We start from the raw sequence: 18,527 nt of genomic DNA on the forward strand, positions 1-18,527 counted from the left end.
ATCTGTCGATAGCTTGCATCCGGTCGTTTTCATCTCGATTCACCTCATCCTGATTACGGTGCAATTGTGCGCTACCGATGAGTAAGATGCGCTTTCTTTCATTTCCGCACTCGGCATTTTTCCAACCTACCGAGTCCCTCGGACCACTCCCAACATTATGTAGCGAACGAAACCGGCCGCTGGCACAAGATCAGACCCGAGGAGGGTTGACGTTTGAAGGGCAATCTATCAGCAGGCCGACCGGAGGAACCGGTGCCGTTAGCCTTATCGGATCGGAGAGGCATGCCGTAGTAGTTGCTGCCGGTTGCAGGTGCGACATAAATTACACGCTCTGACGGACACGGAAACCCATTTACCCGGCGTACCGAGGACCTGACTTCCCTCCCCTCCCCCCCCCTCGCTGTGTGGTGTCCCGCTGCCGACCCGGCTTCAAGATACCGATCGTTGATGGATGAAGGAAAATTATCGACACCCGCTGATCCTGTGACATTTCTCGGAACGAACCACACGTCCGTCCGGACCGCCCCATACCCGTCTGCCAATGCATTACGAGGGGGGGGGGGGGGAACGATACTTAAGACCCTGTCGGTGAGTTACGTCCCACTAAAGCACCACCGTCCAAAGGCGGAAATGTTTACCCCGATGGGCAGCAATGACAGCGGTGTCAGCTGGGAACGGTGGCAGAAAATTATTCGTCCCCGGTCTTCGGTTCAATCACAATGGAGCCAGACAGAGGCGGAGCGGCAGCAAACCAGGCAAGAAGGCATAATAGATGGAGCAAGGGAATAGATGAACGATATTCGATAAATTTAGGCATCGACGAACCCGAGGCCGAGGATCTGGGCCCCATGGCCCAGAATAGATGGGCTCATGATTTCATTTTAGCCGTACCCGATGAGTTGGAAGACTACAAGTGACTACAATTTATGCCAGGTAATCCTCCCGGCTGGCTGGCTGGCTGACTGCCCTGGTCGGTGATACACCGAGCGAAGAAAACGAAGCACACGAGAACGTAAACGGAAAGCGTAGCTTGACACTGTGGGACTCGCTCGACCGGGGGGGGAGGTTTTCCCCCCATTCGGGAGCGTTCCGTATCGTTCCCACAGGAAGCTCGCTCTGGGGGTTTCCGGGTTTTTGCGGACCAGCAGGCCGGTCGATAGGTCAACAAACGATTTTGTTGTGAACGTACAGATCGAACCGGTTCCCCCGGGTCGACTCCGGCTGTGTCTGTGCCAGTAAGTCCATTCAAAATCCCCCAGCGAACGGCTCGGCACGTACGGCTGAGGAACCGGTTCGGTGATGGATGGATTTGTGGTTTGTGTGCGGTGCAGGAACTATTTGGAAGGAGCGTAACAAAAGCGTAACAAGGGGCGAGCATCATGGCCAGTGCGTCTTCAAATACCGAAACGAATTCCACTAGACTGGGTCTTGAGGCGTGAGGGGATGGAACCAATCCCGCTGGACCACTCTCCTGGTCGTACTCCCGGCAGCTGGGAGTATAAATAATGAATACGGATACATTCTTCCTTATCCGGTGGCTAATGCTTTCAGCTGGATGAGGAGAGCGAAAACTGCACCGAAAAGGAAAGGCACAATCATTATGCTGGACTGTGCTACGGGTTCGGGTTGGTATTCTCTTCCCCGTGTCGGATGTTTCTTCCTTGTTTGCGCAGAGCTGCGCTGCTGCTACAAGCACCGGGATATGAGTAACAAATGAAGTGGAGTTAGCAATGTGACAAACGAACATAGCATGCTAGCATGCTTATTAAGCATAGCCGTTTGTCGCTTGGGCTACAAGCACATGAGCAGGGCATGGTGTTCAATAATGAAGCGAAGGTTTCTAGTAAGCTCCCGTACTGATGAGTACTCATTCGTCAGCCGTAATTAGAGTGGGTGAAGCAGATCAAGGAAAAACAGCAGGTTTTGTCTGGCTAGGTAGTAGGTAGTATGAAAAAATTGCTTGTGTTTGTCACTTTCGGAAAAAAGAACCCTTTTCCTTAGCTTTGTGGACGTGGATTTGCACGGTAAGAGTAGAGTAGTCATGTGCTTACAGAGCATGGAATTATTTATTTACGTGCGTGATGGTGTGATAGCTTATTAACCTTGACCTGGTGCTAAATTTAGGCATGGCTCAAGATGAACGTCCTAGCAATCTAATTTATCTTACTTCCTTTTGGAAGATTCTGGACTATTTTTACACCGGAGGTATTGTTTATGCAGTGTTACATCAAGACCATCTTCTCAAACTGATTACTTAGAATCATTGATATGTTAGTCTTTATTTGTTTCCTTGAAGATGTTTGGAACCATGACTTTTTTCCAGGAACAAGGATTTAAACCGTGAAACCTTTTGTTGGAACTAGTTTTTTTGTATAACAACGAACAGATTATATTTATAGCCATTTTCCAATGAATTAGGAATGTATTTTCTAGTTTAAGTCCAAGAAATTTGTTCTCAATGATTTTCAAGAATACGGGGATTGAACATTTAGGAGTTTGGCTGTAGCATGGCCATTTTAATGATTCTGGAAGTTCTATAATTTGTCATTTTGTTAGCAAAAAACATAAAACCATGTGTCTACCTGCCTTAAATATAATTCCATATACTCTTACTGACTTTAAGCAACAATTGGCGCACGAGCACAATGCACAAGAATTTCAATATGAATCAAACACGCATCGGGAATCATTCACGCAACAAGCAGCTCTTTCTTTTTTCTTGCTCGGCTGCATATCTCGGATGCAGTCACGTGAAAACTTAATCAACAAATTTCACAAAAGCACAAACATTCTATCTCCTAAACCTCTGGCATAGAAAGTGATGTTCTGCCAAACTGCAATCTTCGCGATGAAAGCGAAACGCCACGTTGATTTCTCGTACCGAGAAGAAATGGGCGCAAACCCCTAGCAACAACAAAACACTTCCTTTAGCGCATTGCAACCAAGCAACAAACATACACGATCTCGTGCACACGAAACCAGCAGAGCCAGCCAACTTTCGCCACGCAACCACTTCACACCACAGTCACACTACCTTACGAACCGAAATGGCAGGGAAGCACCGCCACTGCTGCCGTGTGGTAGTGCAATGCCGCGCGGTACAAACAGCTCGAATCTGAACTGTTGATGACGTGCATTGAATTTCGAGCGGGATAGGATAAAATCGAAATACGATACATCTTGATTGTTATTGTGTGCTTTTGCATTTGCCCCACGCTGCCATACCCACCCTGTGATGCCGTGTAGTGTTCCTCTCCTCCCATTTGCCGTGCCCCAAGTCATCGCATGTTTGCGAGAATTTGCATACGCCGTTTGCATCAGTCAGTGAAGCATTTGCCGGAACTTTTGCTCGGTAAAAGTACGGTGTACGATCTTGCCACTAGCGGGCTAGGTCCTTTTTTCGACTTCAAAACAGTTGCCGGAAGCAACCCGTTCCGAGAAAAAGGGGAAAACCGATCCGGTTTGGTGTAGCCAACGGAAGGCAGCTGGAAACTAGTTTTGCCTTGCCAGTGTTCAATATTTGACTGGTGGTGAGTGAGCATTTGTGGAGGGCGAAACGTTCCGGGTGAAATTCAGAAGACGTGGGCTGCAGTGCACATATTCAATGTTTAGGAAAAGTATACAATCAGACATCTGCATCTTTCTGAGAATGCAATAAGAATACGATTGAACATCCTTAAACTGTACAGCAATTCAAATTGGTGGAACACTTTGAGGAGCTTTCAAAGTGCTATTTGAATAATGAAATATATACCTAAGTTCAGCTTTAAAATATTCAATAATTCCCACAAGATAAAGCCATTCCATCATCTTCATTAGCTTGTAAGTGCTCAATCTGTAGACACCGTACCGACAGCTTCGTAACGTAGACGTACAGCTACGCTGACAAAACGACCTTTCCGACTTTCCAATCGAACTGACGATGACAGAAGAAATAGTGTTTTCTTTCTATCCCTGGCTGGCTGCAGCTCCTTCCGTACCGTTTGTTATTTGTCAAACTCAAGGAAACTTCAGCCTTCTTCAATTGATGCCACGACACGATGCCCTTTTCTTCCTCCCACCCGTTCAGTGGCAGAATTCATGAGCTTGCAGTTTGTGCGACTAGAGGCAAAGACGAATAAGCACGAGCACCGGCACTCACCGATGCTCGATGCCTTCGCACAAGCTTCACTGCAGGCCAGGAGCCGCTCACCAAGAATGGTGGCGGTGGTGATTGCCAGCAAATTTCATTGCGATTGACTTTGACACATGTTTCTGCGTTTGACGAAAGTGGAGCCGGTAGCGTACGAGAATGGGTGAGAGAGAGAGAGCGAGAGAGTGAGAGGAACCTGTCCCGGAAACGTGCACTACACTGGTTAGCCGTCGACAGTCGAACCGGAAACATTTTCCGGCCGAGAGTCGAGAACTGGAATCGAATGGAATGCTTTCATCATTGTTATCGGAAGCACCTATTGGTGGTGGTGGTTTTCTTTTCCCTTTGCCCTGGAACGATAGTTGGGGATTTGTTGCCTTTCGCTTTTTCTTCTTCCACTACTGCAATAGCTCAAACATGGTTAGCTGCGTCGTTGCTGGTGGGTGTGAAGCATGTGCGTTGTGGGAAGAAGGTGGTTTCCCACTGCAAACATTCTTACGCTTCGTACGCAAATCCTGCTGTCGTTGCAGCTCGTTGTTTCTTTTTGCATCACATTGATTTTTTTTTTTTCACACAAACAAGTTTACACTCACAAGAGAAGAATGAAGGTTGGTTAGAATTCCAACGAACAAGCACGATCTCGTTAGTGCGTTCGTTCGGCTACCTCCCTCGGCTGGGCTAGTTGGGCTATTTGTTTTCCATTTTCCGTGCGATCGTGTCATCGAGAACGATGCGCGGTTCAAGAGATTTCACTCAAGTCAAGTCAACAAGCCACCGAAGCGAACCGTTCGGGTGGTGTGATGGCAACACCCAGGTGCATTGCATTTTCTTGCGTTGCAGGGTTGGCTCGTTGTTGTGCTGTTTTGATGCAATTCTCGTGCTCTGTAGTTGAAGACAAATAACAGGACGATTGACGGGCTTCAAAACGTGTCACGATATAATTTCAGTGATGAATGTTCTGGTATATTCATGGTAGACTGTGGTTAGGGAAGGGTTTTTTTCTTACATTAGGTGCATGTAGGTAAGGATAAGTGAAGTGAAAAATTATACGATTCCGGATCTTATGCGAAATTTATGGAAAAACGCAAGAAAAAGATTATTTAATGATTTTAGAACGATTAGAACAATGAACCAAATACTTCTTCTCAAAACTTCAAAAACACACAATCCAATAGTCTTGACCCGCTTTTTAATCAAATGCATGTGCTCAGCAAAACTGAATCATTTGCCAACAAACAATTGTCCAAAAGCATAGACAACACTCAAAGCAGTAACCACCTAACCAAAGTAAACTTATCAACAAAACACGCTTATCACAAAAACAACAAGCCCAAGTATCAGGCGTACTGCTCTTCATTCTGGAGTTTCTTCTACAAATCGCATCGCTATCTGTCGTGACGAGCAAACTGGTGAACAGCTTTTCACTTGAAAACTTGAACATTTCCCCCCTCTACCCTACATTACTTCCTACGCTGCAAAGTGGCGTTGGCAAAAGACTCACCCGACTTTACGATTTCACTCCAAGCCAAGTGAAGAAAGGTGCAAAGGAAAGAAAAGCTTTGCCAAAGAACCGAACCAACACAACGGAAAACAATGGTAAGCTGTTTTAAAATCAGAACCGGTCACGGTACGATATAGCAAAACAAAGACCAATTGTGTTGTTGGCTGCGAGTTTGTGTGTGTGTGTGTGTGTGTGTGTGTGTGTGTGTGCAGACAAAGCTCGAGTGACCCAGATTTGCCCGTCGACCGGCACGTTTCGAAACGAGGTGCAAAGATTTGGCACCCGATAAGAACCGATAAGAGCGTGATCGAGCTGAACACGATGCGAAGAGTGCAAGCAGTAGAGAGAAGTCGATTTTCCGCAACTTTTAAAGTTCATTCACTCTTTTGTGTATTTAAATTTAACCATGAAAAACTGTGCATAGGACTGTGATACAAAAAACTAGCATAAACCGTAGAAAGATGTTGATTGGTAAAATAAAACACACCAAAAGCCTCTTTAATAAAACTGCTGCAATGGAATTTCCTTCGCAAACATTGCTCCGCTTTCTTCCTCTCTCTCTCTCTCTCTCTCTCTCTCTCTCTCTCTCTCTCTCTCTTACCACGGATGGATGTAATATGACCCCATCAGGCATAAAAACCCAAAAACACAAAACCTAACTCTCGTAAAAAAGAGAAACGTTACCAGTCTGCATCTGCTTACAAAATAACCATAATTGAAAGCAAACCAAACGATTCAAATTGCTCTCTTTGTATGTTTGTTACGGCTCGTAGCCAAACACATACACACACCCCGGCCAAAGCACCGCAAGTATCGATCTGCATACATCGGGTTGCAGTTGGTCCAAAACCATTTCCCTCAAGGTTTCCCTGGTCACGGTGTACCTTCTCGCTCCCAATTTCAATCCTATTATTTGGGGCATCAAAGACATGTGTATTTATTTAGGGCATCCCGGCGTACCTTTCTGGCCCCGGGGGTTGGGAGTGAAAAAAGCGCAACTCCATCATCGGTCGTCAGCAGGCGGGCGCCGGGCCGAACTGTGGCAGTAAAACAATCCTTGCCCAATTTCCTGTTTTCCTGCCCTTCTGCTCGCCCCGATATCCTTCCTGGCCCCTTTGCCCATACCAGCTTGCCACAGCCAACATGCTGTGTGCGTGATGGGGTTGCCTGCCCTGCGAATCGTGCCCGTTTCGTACCCTTCAAACATGCATAGGAATTGATTTATTTTACTATCTCCTTCCCGGCCCCATTGGCCTACAGCGACCGAGGATGGGTGTGTGTGTTGGTGTGTGTTTCGATCATTTCGGGCTTTCGGGCAGGTTGTAACGGAACTCAGCGGATACCTTTTCCATCACGGATGGGTGTATGTGTGTGTGTGTGTGCTGGGGCTATTTTTATTTAATCCTGCCATGTGGTACGGAAAACCGTTCCATCATTGACCCAGGTTCTGGTACGGTTGCACAAGGCTTTGTTATTCGGGTTGGCCGAGGTTTGGTCGGAGCCAAAAATCCCACCTTCACCTGCTGGGAAGATGGGGGGAAAAAAGGGAAGGGGTTTCATCGTAAAGACAACGATTCATTTAGTGGTTTTCCACGTGTCGTGAGAAAAGGGCTAAAACCGCCTCAAAAACCTCCGACACCGATGCCGGGGCAGATGCCTTTTTGGAAGAGGAAATTGTTAAGGTAAACCACACACACGCACACACACACACACGCAAACCTTCAGCCTCTCGAAATAGTTGGGATAAGAAACTGCTCAGGTTTGAAGTCTTCCGCCCTGGGGCACATGGGATCAACGCCTAAATGTAGGCAACTGGAGGCTTTAATCGAGATGAAAAATTCATCGACTTCTCACACTGGCGGTAAGCAATCGGCAGCAAGCCGTGATAGTAGGCCTATTTTCTTGGTAGGCAGGGATGGTTTAAGAATCAGTTCCGTTGTACCCTTTTGTTGCCTATTGGCCGTATGGGATCGTTATCTTTCTTATATTTTAAAATCAAAGCAAAGTATCTTGTGATGAATGGAACACGAACTGCTCTTCCTACTAAATTGTAAAGCTCGATTCTTGTTTTGTAGACATTCATTACAGGTCGTTTTGTTCGCTCCAATAGAATGGAATCAATAGACGAATTCTGGGAAAACTGAACCCAAGGGAAAATTATATTAAAGTGGATTGCTCTGCTCTGTCGTTCTCGTGCCCCTTTGTATTGTAGAAGGAAACGATGGAAAACATTGAAAATAAAGTTTTCCTTTTTATATCACAAAACACACACACACACACACAAGCACGGTTCGCTTCACTCTACTCGCTACTTAAACTAACTATCATCATCATCAACATCAACGACATTAGAACCGTTCATGATCGTTTCGAGCTTGGTTGATCACTAAGCACGGAAGAGACGGAACAGCAGCAACCGCTTGTTGTGTGTGTGTGTGTTTGTGTGCTGTACACCGGAAACCGAAAGGAGGAAGAAAACTATCTCTACGTTGAAATCGAAACACACAGACACAGTGCCTGGGTGCGTGCATGCACACATGAGTTCCACACAGTCGGTCTCGGCGTGGGATGGACGGAACGTGCGACGTGGGCAAAGTAATTTCGAAGAAAAACTTCTCCTTTCAGTTCCGCAGTTTCGCAACAAGCGGCCAAGGAGGGGGGAGAGGAGGTTGTCACTTTTCATCAGTGCAGTTTGTTACGGAAGGAAAATTATCTTGCAAGCAAGCTGTTCCCATCCGCTGCCGCCAGGTCCACACCAACTCCAACCCGCTGTCGGTCGTGCTCATTTGGAAAAACGATGAACCCTGGAAAGTGCATCCGGGAGGACTACTGGTGCCACACATACACACACACACACACACAAGCGCGCGCGTTGCTGCTGCTGCAACCGCACCATAGCACTCTGCATAAAAACACACACACTTCCTTCCAGCCTTCTTCAGCAAACCACACGAAAAAAAAACTCCTCCTCCTCCCCACTCTTTCACGGGACTTCGTTGCAGCGTAATAAGTACAGGGAAAGGCGAGGAAAGGCGTGTGGGTTGAAACGAATCATGGTTTTGCATGCAAAAACCCCTTGGTGCTTTGCTGCAGGCGCCTCATACAAGGGGAAATGTGTGAAAGTTTTCCCTCTTATTGTAGCAAGCTGAACGGCGGCATGTGTGTGTGTGTGTGTCTATGACCAAAGGGAAAGTGCCATAGAAATCAGTAGTTTTCCTCCACTCTAACCGCTCATCCTCATCATCGTCATCATCACCACCGTCGTCGTGGTTGTCGTTGTCGTCGTCAACCGCCTCTCGAGGGACGGAAGCAATTTTCCACGCTTTACCCTTGCATACACGCGACCAAAATCGGTCACGGCGCTCGGTGGCATATAAAGAGTGGCCTCACGCTTTCTCCCGTTCCCTCGCAAAAACACGGAGCCCGCTGGGTAAAAGCTGCCTGGGCAACTTTTCGTGAAAAGGAACTGGAGTGAAGGGCAAAGTATGCAAATTGCTTCGGAAACGTGACATCGACTAGTGTATGACTCATATGAGGTGTGGGTAGGGTGGCAAGGGAAGGTTAAGTTTGGCACATCGACTACAGCGTCCAAGGTTTGTTCTCGGTGCAAGCTACAGTTAAGTTGTCGTTTTTTTCCACCTTCTGGTACCCAATTTTCCTTGTATCACCTTCTTTTTTCGTGTCCTCCTCCTTTTCTTCCACTAATTCATGTATCAACACTGGAAAATCGATCCGGTGCCACTATCGTTTGGCTGGCGATGAAGATAATTTGCTTTCGGCACTCTCGGAAGGGGAGAAATGGCAATAAGCTCGCCAGTAAAAGCAAACAAACCGCCCGAGCGAGGGAGAAAAACCTATCCCGTGGGGCGAGATTACAGCAAACTTTCAACGATGGCAAGCGACCATGAGTTATGATGGGTTGTTTTTAAATTAACCGATGGAACCACTTAGTGCGAGCAGTGGAAAGCAAAAGAGAGAGAAAAAATCGTTCACCGTTCCTAAGAAAATGGAAACTTTCATCCATCTCGCACGGTGTAACTTGGCTTTGGTGAAAGATTTTCCCACCGCTCTGCTGGGGATTGGGAAATTTTTAATCCAATCTATGAAGTGCGGTAGTTGAATTACTCCTTCGCATCGTGAGAGGGCCAACTTTTTCCCACCTTCACGCGTAAGCTTGCCTGCCAGTTTTCACGAACAAGGAATAAATCCGGGTGCCATTAAAAGCATTGCAATACATTTTTATAGCAGCTGTTTCGGAGGGTAATCGGCACGCTAGCTCGACTTTGGAGGGCCGATTTGTTTGTTCGATTTAGGCACAATTCAATTTAAAACCTCTTCCAAGGCGAAACCCCCCCCCCCCACAGCGGGCGAGCCAAATGTGATTGAAATGATGTGAGTGTGTGTGTTTGTGTGTGTGTAGAGGGCAAATATTCAATCCATCGGCACGAACGGCATTTTCATCCGAATAATAATCAAGCGTGTCAATGTGACGGGCGAGTCGTTTGCGCTCGCTTGTTTCTCCAGCCAATGGGGCACAGGGGCTTTGCTTGTGCTCACTGTGCACACATACACGCGTTATCGCAGGCCATAACCATTTTCTCCGAAACTTCGAAATGGCCCTTCTACCCTCCCCCCCCCTCCCTTTCACTCCATTGCAACGCCAGACCAGAAGTAACGATCGTACGTGAAAAATAATGCTAATAAAATGTGTTTCACCTCTCAAAAATGAAGCCTCGTGGCAGGTGCGTGTGTGTGCGGTTAGCGGTTCCAACCGGGGTGGCCAAAGTTATTATGCTTTTCCATCTCCCACCACCAGAAACATGCCCCCTGTTTTTGAGAAACAACAGAAAAAAGGCGGGAAAAAAGAGTGAGCGAAGGAAAACCAAACCGGTTTGCCCGTACGGTTTGCGTTACGGCGCAAGGTGAAAGCTTTCCCTCCCGGGAGCGAAAAATAAAAGCCTTTCGACGGCTCTCACTCTGTTCGTGAGAAAGAGAGTGTGAGGTAGTAGAAGAAACACACTTGCCCGATAACCGATGGTTAGGCAGAGACCGGCCAAGACCGTTTAGCTTCGCTTGCGAATGATGTAGACACGTACGGTGTAACCTGCCATTCATCAAATTAAGCAACCCTTAAGTGCCAACCCGAAAGGGATTGGGGGGGAGGGGGGCGGTTGGGTGTGATTCAGTTCTCGGTCGAGGTCCACCACTATTCCTGGCATCCGGTGGATTACCCGTTGACGTTCGTTAGACGACCGTTTTTGCGAGTTCTCGCAAGAAAATCGTCCTAAGATACACTCCCGAGCAGGCGAGACTGTTAGGACCGCATAGTGGTAGGGTTGGAAGTTTACTGGGGAGGGAGTGAAGAAATTGTACATGGTTTGAAAAGGAAAACTAACCCACCCACTCACCGGGCCAGGTGAATAGATGAAATGTTTCGTCACCTACCGCCAGCAGCCGAGCGTCTCCGCACAACCTGTCAGACGGAATGTTGCAAAAATGGTTTCGTAATGGTTTTGCTGCTCTTTCTCGCTCTCTCTCTCTCTCTTCTGCTACGGGTGCTTTTGTTCTTATGATTACGTTCGTCCAGGTGGCACTGGTACGCGCATGCTTTTATTCTCTCTCACCCCGCGCTCTAAGTGGGTGAGTGTGTTGCGAACTTTTTTTTTATTGTTTTTCATCAAAGATAACCCTAATGTAAGGGAAGGATTAAATAAGCGCTCCGGCTCGTACAGCTGCTGCTTTGCCCTCTGACCTTTCAACGGGTACTGTCCTTCATCTTTTTTTTTATTTCCCTGAAACGACAGGAAATGCAGCCCCTTTTTTTCTCGCCCGCAAGTAGGGAGCAGTTGAGCGGTCTATTGTGAGTGCTTGTCCCTCGTGCTTGCCCCGTCTCGTGGCTAGTGTACATTTGATTTAGTAATATTTTTTTGCGTGGAAGGTACCTGCGTGGCTGCTTTTGTTCTTGTAGTTTGCTGCTAATTTACCACAAAGAGCAACCGGCGTGACAACTCCTGGAAATAAGACTACACGAAACAGCATCAGGTGGATCGTACCCTTTATGCACTACATGCTTGGCTGAATAAAATTGTTGTAACTATGCGTGCCACTTGTTCTTTCAGACTAGCTTTTATCCGGAACTTATCATATTAACAGTAGCATGGCTAAACAATAGAAGCTTGCTTAGGTTTACCAGAGCCACCTTGGTTTGGCATAATTAAACAGCTTAACTGCTTTTATCGCTGTGAAATGTGGTCAGCTTTGATAAAGGACAAATGTCACTGAAATCGAAAAGATCATTTTGAAAAAAGGCCAATAACTTCTTATTTTCCCTCCCATTATTGAACTCCATCAACACATCACTATCTACTTGCATAGCAACCCTATATCATTGCAGCTCGTATGATGTCCGAGCGTTCCAGCATAATTAGACAACCAACAGCGCTGCTTCCCTTTGTCCTGCATAAATCTACCCTCTGCACAATCGCTTAGCATAATGCCGCATCGGCGTAAACCTTCCACCCTGCCAACGGTGGAACAAACGAGTGAAAAGGATGGAGCTCAGCGGCATTATCGATCTGTGGGAAAAACTTCGTCCTTCTTTAAATCCCCTACCCCGACTCAACCAACTAGCTAAATATAAATGGATGTTGCGAGTGCGACCACCGCAAGCAGAAGAAGATAAAAAACACCAAAAACAAAGCATAACCACACAGAGCAACACCTTTTCGGCCACCGGGTTGCGGCAAACATCATTGGCGAAACCATCATTAGCAACATCGCGCAAAGCATCACCATAGGCGCCGCAGCATGATTCTTCCTGTCTCTCGGACACACTGGCAGCTTTAATTCCCGCAGTCACTGACCAGCGCAGAGCCGGAGAGCATCGTTCGCGTGTGGTGGGATGAAGTTAATGAACTTCTAACCTGATTCTGTTTAATCAGCTGGCGAGGGGCGCGTGGGCACGAGCTGGGGGTTTAATTAAAAATATCTTTCACAGCTCCCTTGCCAGACCAGTGCCATCCTTTGTGTAGGAGGATGATTTAAACCGACTGACTGTAGCTTCCAAGCCAGTTTCGAAAGTTTCTCGTGAGCCGTTAGTGACGTTTAAATTTTCACCCAAAACAATTGTTATGTAAATAAAGCGAATTTAATCACTTCCAAAAACAAGTCCGCTCAATACTGTCGCACTCCTTTCCAGCCTGAGTATACATGTGCGGGCCAGTAAATCAACGATTAAATCCACTCTCATCAATTACACCCTGCCCTGGTGCACGGAAATGTGTTGAGCATATTTTACACGATTGAGAAATGACCCCCATTACAGCCGATTAGGCCTTCCATTGCTAACAATTATTCAATTTTTTCTCGTACTCTAAGGTAGCCGAAATACTTCGCTTCATCATGCAACTGCCCGCGTGTAACGGCCTGGTTCCTGGTGCTTACCTGGTGAAAGGTTTCAGCGAGCCTTGGCAGTTGAAGCGTCTAGCAGCAACACCGCCTTCATTTGTGCTTGATTTGGGTGATTTTGCTCGATTCGTGGCCTTTCGAGTAATCATCTTCAATCATCTCGTTAGGAGGCCGACATTTTGGACGAGCCGGTTTTTGGGTGACCTTTCCGAAAATGAGACAATGACGAATGGAGTCTTTTACGTGAAGTATTGCGCTGTTAACACATTGTTCAGAAATACTGCACGAATTCAACATTAAAGCCAATCTTTAAAGCCTTACACTGCCTGTCAAGTGTATCTGAACAGTCCAGCGCGTGGTTTTGATGATTCACACCTCCCTAACCACATGCTAGATGAGCTACGACGAGATGGGATTAAAATTTCATTGTTAAATTGTCTCTTAAATTCTGCCACCCCTATCTCCCTATAGCTCCCCCATTGGCTTGGCATTCGCTAACTGTCCTGTCACCGATCTTAATGACGTTAATTTCAAACGGAGACGTGTCTGTCGGATCGCTTCCCCGGTCACATCAACCCCTGGGCGGGAGAGATGCGTCACGTTACGCGTGATGGAAGCGGGCCGGATGGAAACCGCGATGGAAAGCGATTGTAGCAAGGGAAGCTCGCTGCCTTGAAGGATATCAAAAATCTAAATTTGATTAATGAACGGTTTCGGCAAAGTGGCGTAAGCCGATCCCGATCTACCGCCAAAGCCAGCCAGCCGAGGCCGACTGTTTAGCATAATCAAATTTATAGCTTCCGATAGCTTTAATCTAACCTTTGCGCGGGAGACCCTGGTTTTGGCGCAAGAAACCCCCTGACTCGACACTCGCTTTTGGTCCTCGTCGTCGTCGTCGTCGTCACGGGCGGAAAAGTCAGCAATCTCTTTGTGTACACGCAACGTCACCGAAAGGGGAACGCCGATACTGCCGGGTCAAACCGGTGTTTTTGCGTTGACGCGGAACGGCGAATGTCAGTTAATTTGCTCCGTTTTGCGCCAGTAGGCGCCTGCTAGCTGTTTGCCGCGTACATTGCATATATTTAGGCGCGTTCGTTTGCGCTTGCCAGAGGAGCATAGAGCAAAATGGTCGGTTTCGGGGCTAAATGGTATGGAAGAATGTGCTCTTTGTAACGTTCACGAACGGTGTGCTTTTACCCATCGCAAGGCAAATGGAAAAGCTGTGAAAAAATATCAAAAATAAGAGGACAACAAAAAAAAACGTGAAGGAAAAGCTGGCCAGGAAATACCATTCCTGGTTGCACTTTGCCTTTCACTGCGAGATGAATAGCGATTTCGCATGAGCCATTGCGTTTTCTTCCCTCCTTTACCGCGTTGCTCGGACTGTTTGTGCTCGGAGAATATCCTAATCCTGCTCGCGGCTATTACACACACACACAAACACTCCACAGCTTCCATCCGTTTATGCAAGGTCGGTGTAAACGTAAATGTGCACCGTATGTCTTCTTTTCTGGCCGCTGGGCATCCAATGGCTGAATGTTGGTCGGACGGACTAACCGCACAAACGTACTACGTGTGTGTGTGCGCATGTGTGTGTTGTGTGTGTCCTGCCCTACCTCACGTGTAGTCGCGTGCATTTGGACGTTGGAGGTTACTAGCACTCTGCTTCCCTCAGCATCCGCTTTGGCAGTACACCGTGGGAATATAAATCGTTTTGCGTTCCCAGCTTTTCCGTTTTCCGTCCGAGATCAGAAACGTTGTTTTTTTGCTCCTATTTATAGGCAACGGAAAGCATCCCGTTGGCCGTTTTTTTTATTCTCTCGTAGATAGATTTTTTTTATTCTCTCTTTCAACCCAAAAATTTCCCGGAAACATGGGTCGACCGAAAGACGGCGCTAAAAGACGCCACACAAAAAACAAGCAAAACGGCGCAAAAAGGACGACAACCAGTCAGCTGCCTCTTGCGGTACAGCGCTGTAGACCGTGCGAACACACGAAGATCACGAACACGGGTCCACACGGGTCCCGGAGGAATTGTCCCGTTGACTTCCGGCCGACGTGTGTATGTGTGTGTGTGTGTGTGTGTGTGTGTGTGTGTGTGTGTGTGTGTGTGTGTGTGTGTGTGTGTGTCTGAGCTCTTTTTCCTCTATTTTCACGTTGTCTATTGATGTTGTTGTTGCTTGGGAGGCCGTGAAAAGCCATCTTTCCTTCTTTTTTTTTGGTGGCCGGGTTTCCTTTTCCCAAAAACCAACGTTTTCGGGCAGAGCTGGGCGCGCTATCACACACACTCTCTCTCTCTCTCTTTCTCTCTCTCTCTCTCTCTCTCTCTGCCGCTCTTCTTCCAGCGTTTGTTGATCGTAAGTTGTTGCTCGATTTTTCTACTGGCCCACCACCACCAAATTTGCCCCCGAAAACTCGGTCCCGGTGCGGTGCGGTAGTGAAATAAACCTGTCAATGAACGTGTGTGCGAGACGGTGGCGGTGGTCCGGACGTTCGCCCGGGAGAGAAATTGGTTTAATTTTATCTGCACCCTCGAAGGGATCGTTTGCCGGAAACGGTTTGCCTCACACCGAAGCGGGGCAGGCACGGGAGGGGATTGGGGGCTACTTATAAGTACGGGCTACAGGTTTGTATCTCTTCCTCTTGTGTGCTGTACTCTGGTGGATGCTTATAATCCTGCCGAAGCTTTGCTGTCCCGTATCTTTCGCGTGTGTTTTTGTTGCTCGTACAGCGCGCGAGCGCCTTGTTTAGCTCACCGCTCGAGAGCCGCTAGTGAAATAATGGTACCACGAGTTGGTTGTTTTCTGATTTTTTTTCCACCCCTCTCTCTGAAGGTTGCCTAGAGCTAGCCGACCAACCACGGAAAAAAGACGACGTGTTTAACTCAAAAGAAGAGAACGTGTTTATAAGCGGAAGCAGATTTGCCAATCATTTGCTTCCAGGGCTGCTGGCTACGGATTACCGCACGGCACGGGGAAATATCTGTTTGATCTGTATCGCTTTTCGCCGCGGTGGATGGGCGGCGAGTGTTTTGAGCGAGTAGGAGTAGAACAAGTGGAAGTAAAAGTGTATCCTTGGTTTTATATCATGCGCACGATTTCCCTGTTTTGTTTGCACCGGCAAACAAGTACACCGTCGTAATTGAATAAGCCGCGATAAGAGGCGCCAATTGACAAGGCTGGAAGGTTCGGCACAATTTGCGTACTTCAAATCCGCTACATCGATAAAGAAGGTTTCCATGTAGAACAGATGCCTTGTTCAAGTCGTGCAATTTGTTGGTTAGAGTTTGCCTTAACAACGTCACCCACCAGTTATGGATAAAACGCCAAATTACTCTCCAGCAAACGCCTCCGTTCGCACGGAATGTCAACCACACAATGGAGCTGCTTTAAAGTTTTGCACCTTCCTTCGCATGTTTATACTTCAAAAATCGCCCACAGCAAAGGTAACATTCTATCTCATTACTGATAACCGTTTTTTGCACGGAAAGTTTTCCCATTCCCCTCCATGTTATTCACCTTTTTTGCCCCAAACAAAAACGCCTTGCAAAGCCCTGGTCAACGGTACTGCTGTAGCATATAACGACCAAAGGAAAAAAGGGAAGAAAATCATCCAACACAAGTTAAAATAACAAGAAACCCCCTTACCCCTGGCTGCGGCAGATATACACTTGCAAAACAGCTTTCAGGCAAGCGCTTGGTGAGCAAGCTTTGCGATGCTCAAAAATCGACCGTGCAAAACGTCTAAACATCAACGGTCGGAAAAAGTCTGCATAAAAGTCAAACTTTCTAGGCGAGCCGCAATCTGCTCCGCGAAAACCCATCATCAATCTGGCTGGGCAAAGGCGTGCGAGGGATTTTAGTGGAGGTTGGGTGGGCTTTCTTGGCTTTATTGCTTCACCTGAACCGTGCACAAGACAAGACGATGAAACACCTTCGCTTGCACGGGAAAAAGTTCGCCACCGATAAGCGCCCGGTCCTGGGTCTGGCGTGCGAAGGGCAGGACCTGCTCATGGACGGGCGCTTTGGTAGGCAGGCAGCTTTATCTTTCTAGTATGTGAAAATTGGGTGACACGTGGAATGGATTAGGCTACAAGAGCTTGCGCTGAGTGGATGAGAGAATGAAGAAGCAGAAGGGATGCGGAGGGATAGTAACATAAATCAGCGTACGGTGCATGTAGCTGTAGTAACAACACCCGGCACCCTTACACGACAGATAAATCGAGAACGATTTTTCTTCCCCGAACCCGAACACACCGAAACTTTTCACACCAAAAGTGAAAAGTGTACAAGTGTTTGTGTTGATTTGTTCGGTGCAAAGTTTGCTGCTGCGGTGGTGGAGGTGAAAGTTTAGCACACAAAAAAAACATACCATTATTCTTAAGCTGCCTGAATTCCGCTACCGGCGTAGAGCATAGCTCAAATTGTTGAGCTTTTATCGATCATGGCTGTATGGTTTGGGAAGCTTACGGTTGCGATTGCTGTTCGAATCCTTTTGATGCTGCTACTGTTGCTGCTTGATGCCTTTTTGGCGTTTTTTTTTTTCGAACGAAGCAACGAAAGTACCCGCAATCTGAGAACACTTTCAAGGACTCCTTTTCTGTTAGAGCTTATTGAATATACCACAATTGAACACGGAAGCACACATTGAAGTGTTTTGCACACCATCACACCATACCACTGGAAGTTGATTTTGATGGCACTCAACACTCGGAATAAATGGAACAATTTTCACTGTCATTATCATCACAGCAATATTCAATTCCTCTACATCATCTACAGATTTTCTCCACCAATCACGTGTGTTTGTTGCTGGTTCTCCGTAAGTCTACAGTTTTTTTCTTCTTTGAGCTCTCAATTGTTCCTCGATCCGACTGAACGATGTTTTTCCTTGCTGTACTACGTCATCAATCTGTTGACGAATATTACTCTTGTATCCAACCTATTCATCTTGTAACCTTCTAACACAAATTTCACTTACTATTTCTACTCAATCAACACACCAAGAAGCGCAGGTATACCTGTTTTATTTGTCGCACCGTCTGGTAGCCAGTTCACACTGCAGATTTCACCTTCAAACACGCACACACACCTAAACACACATTCACACACGGTACACAGCCGCTTAGCGGAAAAACGAAACACGCACGTCCACGGGACACGTCCGATCACCGCACGGCATCGCAGAAAACTGATCCACTGCCCGACGGACCGTCCAAACCGTCCTTTCGTTGTCGTAGTCGCCTGTCCAACGAGCTTTCCACCCACCAAACAGATGCAGAGAGAGAGAGAAAGTGAGTGAACAATGGGAAGAGCAAATGTTACCGAGAGAGCATTCCATGTGCGTAAGAGCGTAGCAGGGCACAGCACAACAGAGAAAATTTCGGCGAAAAACTGTTGAGAATGTTCCAATTACCTTCTACGCAAAGATTCACGCGACGGAATGAGCACTCACAAGTTTGTGCCAGGCGTAAAATTGTTCCAAATT

At 47.1% G+C, this 18,527-nt stretch overlaps 1 protein-coding gene across 3 annotated transcripts in view; it reads right to left on the minus strand.

The window, feature by feature from the left end:
- Window positions 1-18,240, minus strand: part of LOC120895276 (acid sphingomyelinase-like phosphodiesterase 3a) — a 79,586-nt gene extending 61,346 nt beyond the window's left edge. The window contains exon 1 of one of the 3 annotated variants that reach the window (XM_040298456.1): window positions 18,061-18,240. The gene's annotated coding sequence lies outside the window, so the exon portion shown is untranslated. Of the gene's footprint in view, window positions 1-18,020 lie in introns of all 3 variants that reach the window. The other 2 variants (XM_040298458.1, XM_040298457.1) reach the window with 2 other exon arrangements.
- Between the last annotated feature and the right edge of the window lie 287 nt (window positions 18,241-18,527).

The sequence above is a fragment of the Anopheles arabiensis genome, chromosome 2, assembly GCF_016920715.1.
Source record: "Anopheles arabiensis isolate DONGOLA chromosome 2, AaraD3, whole genome shotgun sequence".
Lineage (NCBI taxonomy): Eukaryota > Metazoa > Arthropoda > Insecta > Diptera > Culicidae > Anopheles > Anopheles arabiensis.